This window comes from Sprattus sprattus (genome assembly GCF_963457725.1).
Source record: "Sprattus sprattus genome assembly, chromosome: 5".
In the NCBI taxonomy this organism is placed as follows: Eukaryota; Metazoa; Chordata; class Actinopteri; order Clupeiformes; family Clupeidae; genus Sprattus; species Sprattus sprattus.
In genome coordinates, this window is record NC_137924.1 from 26,628,553 (window position 1) to 26,632,555 (window position 4,003).

The window sequence follows — 4,003 nt, forward strand, 5'->3', positions numbered from 1 at the left end:
CAGGTAGAGATAGGGGGGGAAAGAGACAGAGGTAGACTTAGAGAGGGGCAGCGAGGGCCCTAGGGTGTAGAGCAGGAGCCTGCGTCTTCATAAAGATGAGATGTTCTCTACACAGTGGGCCACTACCCCCCCCCCCCCCCCCCTTAGCCTGTACTGCTCAGCCAAACATCTCTTCAACTCTTTACCTCACACTAGCATAAAAAAGTCTCTCTGTCGTCTTTTGGAAAAGGACACATAACCTCAATACAATGGGATAAAGATTTCAGGAAACTAAAAGTCTTATTACAATGTAACTATACCACCAACCAAACAGCAACACACTAATTATCAATGTGTAAGAGCACTGGGATACTATATATGCAGTCTATTCCTAAACCTACTTTATGTAGGACCATGTGCTATTACGTGGATCTCATAACACAGCATTACTTATACTTGTGATGTGTTATACTTAATAGTGTAGTTACAGTGTAACAAAGGCTCTGAAATAAATCAGATAAAATGCAACTGAAATTGTCTGAAAGGAATCGAAATCAAATAATCGAATCAATGAGCAGAAGCATTCATTTTCTCGTGGGATGAAAAAAATGCTTCAGCAGCCTGCAATGCTGCTTTAATTGGGGAAAATAAAAGCTTTGGAATGATACCTGGAGGAAATGGCCTGAATCAATCTCTTAGCGCTCAATTTATATTCTTATGTTGCTTCTTTAACCAAAGCATGGCTTGTGGAGACAGGTTCCTTCACCTGTGTAATCCCACAGTGAACCCAATAATCCTGAAATAGTCCTCCTAAAGACCCCCCTGGTTGTGGGGTGAGGGGTGCTGTTCTGACCCGGAGCTCAGCAGCAGCCTGGTGCTTCCTGTGGCCTCAAAGAGGTCGGCCGCACGACTTTCAGGCGACCTTGGCTGTCGCCGGCTAGTAAATCAACCATTTCATCTGATTGGTCAGTTTTACCATTTCCACCTGTCTGGTCATGGGCTCCTCATTCCACAAGCAGTTGCACACACTCTAAAACAAACACACACACACACACACACTCAGACACAAACAGAAGCACCTGACTCCTGTGCCAAGTGTGGCCTCAAGGCCCTTCAGAAAGCCCCGAAAGATATTGGCCGGTGACATTTCAAGACGTTGTAAAGATGTTGTGGTGCGTGTCTCAGCATGCTATTTTGACACAGCCCCCTGTCAACGCAACCACAAAACCCTCTTTGGAGCTTTCTGCCATGCACCTCGGATGACTTTTGTGGCGAGTTCCTCAGTCTGGTAAAACCCCCACTTCAAACCCTCTTAGAATTGAACTTGACATAGAACAGGGGGCAGGGGGCGGGAGGGCGGGGGGTAAATTGGGGGGGTGAGGGCAGGTGGAGGGTGCTTTGGGGAGGCCGTTTTTCACCCTCAGGAATGCCGCACCGACAGCTCTCTCCCCACGGAGGTGTAAGGACAGACACTCACTCACTAACACAGCGGAACAACCCCATCAACCATACCCAACACCACCCAACCCACCCCAGCACTCTGGACCAGATAACCCCACCAACACCACCCAACCCACCCCAACACTATGGACCAGAACAACCCCATCAACACCACCCAACCCACCCCAACACTATGGACCAGAACAACCCCATCAACACCACCCAACCCACCCCAACACTATGGACCAGAACAACCCCATCAACACCACCCAACCCACCCCAATACTATGGACCAGAAGAACCCCACCAACACCACCCAACCCACCCCAGCACTCTGGAGCTTCACACTCACATGGCTTACTACAAAGCTACAAGCGGCAGCTTCTTTAGATGCCCCCATTAAAGTTAAAATTGCTCTTAACTGACTGGCAAAAACAAATATGTTAGATTAACAGACATCATACATCATTCGCGATGCTCAGCCAAATGCACACAGACACACAGACACACAGACACACAGACACACACGCACACACGCACACACGCACACACGCACACACGCACTTGAGGTACAGAATGATTGTATGTGATCACGAAAAACGATACAACATATTTGTACATAATCTACACTTTTCCAAAATCATTTGCTGTTACTGAAGCCCGTCTAATAATGTAATTCCTTTATTCTGCCACCCTTCTTACGGCAGTTAAAATTCTTATGCAGTGCCAAATAAAAACCAGTAAATCTTCCTCTTCTTTATGTGTTTACTAAAAACTCTGAATTAACAGAACACAGCATTGTGTGTTTTCCTGATCGTGTTTCCCATCGACTTCACCAGCCTTCTCCATTTTGGCTCAGGGCAATGGCTCTGTTTTGACAGACGGCATCGGTCATTCTCTCACCACCGCCATGATAATCGCTGTAATGAATCTGGTGTTGAACATATGTAGTGCACAGCAGAGGAGAGGTGTGTGTGTGTGTGTGTGTGTGTGTGTGTGTGTGTGTGTGTGTGTGTGTGTGTGTGTGTGTGTGTGTGTGTGAGTGTGTGTGTATGTGTGTGTGTGTGTGTGTGTGTGTGTGTGTGTGTGTGTGTGTGTGTGTGTGTGTGTGTGTGTGTGTGTGTGTGTGTGTTGCGTGTGTATGTGTGTGTCCTGATCATTTACAGGTGATTGATCCTCTTTGGGTGATCGGACAGGCCTGCTGATGAGGTACACATTTCATCTCTCTGTCCATCTCTTTCTCTCTGTCCATCTCTCTCTCTCTCTCTCTCTCTCTCTCTCTCTCTCTCTCTCTCTCTTCACACTCCAACTCATCACTTTGGGATAGGGGATTAATCTGCTGATATAGAGCGGGCCCCAGGCCAGATGGCTCTTTTCAACACCTTCTCCTCTCCCCTCTCTCTCTCTCTCTCTCCCCACTCCCTCTCTATCTATCATCAAACGTCTCTCTCTCCAAGCCCCCCACCCCTCCCCCCGTCCTGTTCACGGTGAGAAAGGAAAACATACAGGAGGAGTACAACTACACCCCTCTCCACCCCACAACCCCACCACAAACCCAGCAGAAATGACAACATATTCTCCCACCACCACCTCCTCCTCCTCCACCTCACTGCCTGGGGTTTGCATAGCAGGGGTGAATTGAGGGCTGACCGCGTCTCTCTCTCTCTCTTTCTCTCTCTCTCTCCTGTACTCCAAATGGGTGATGGTGATGTTGATGGATAGAGTGAGCATGGGGCTGAGTAGAAAGGTTCTCTCTCTTTCCCTATCTTTCTCTCTCTCTTTCTCCCTCTCCCTTTCTATCTCCCTCTGTCCTTCTCTCTCTCTCTCTCTCTCCCTCTGTCCTTATATCTCTCTCTTCCCCCTCTCCTATCCTCCCAGGTGCTGGTGCTGGGTCTGCTGAATGTGGGGGGTCTGGTGAGTGTGAGGCTGAGTGTGAGGGGTCTGGTGAGTGTGAGGGGTCTGGTGTGTGTGAGGCTGAGTGTGAGGGGTCTGGTGAGTGTGAGGGGTCTGGTGAATGTGAGGGGTCTGGTGTGTGTGAGGGGTCTGGTGTGTGTGAGGGGTCTGGTGTGTGTGAGGCTGAGTGTGAGGGGTCTGGTGAGTGTGAGGGGTCTGGTGAATGTGTGGGGTCTGGTGAGTGTGAGGGGTCTGGTGAGTGTGAGGGGTCTGGTGAGTGTGAGGGGTTTGGTGAGTGTGAGGGGTTTGGTGAGTGTGAGGGTGAGTGTGAGGGGTCTGGTGAGTGTGAGGGGTCTGGTGTGTGTGAGGCTGAGTGTGAGGGGTCTGGTGTGTGTGAGGGGTTTGGTGAGTATGAGGGGTCTGGTCAGTGTGAGGCTGAGTGTGAGGGGTCTGGTGAATGTGTGGGGTCTGGTGAGTGTGAGGGGTCTCCTGAGTGTGAGGGGTCTGGTGAGTGTGAGGGGTCTCCTGAGTGTGAGGGGTCTGGTGAGTATGAGGCTGAGTGTAAGGGGTTTGGTGAGTGTGAGGCTGAGTGTGAGGGGTCTGGTGAGTGTGAGGGGTCTGGTGAGTGTGAGGGGTTTGATGAGTATGAGGGGTCTGGTCAGTGTGAGGCTGAGTGTGAGGGGTCTGGTGA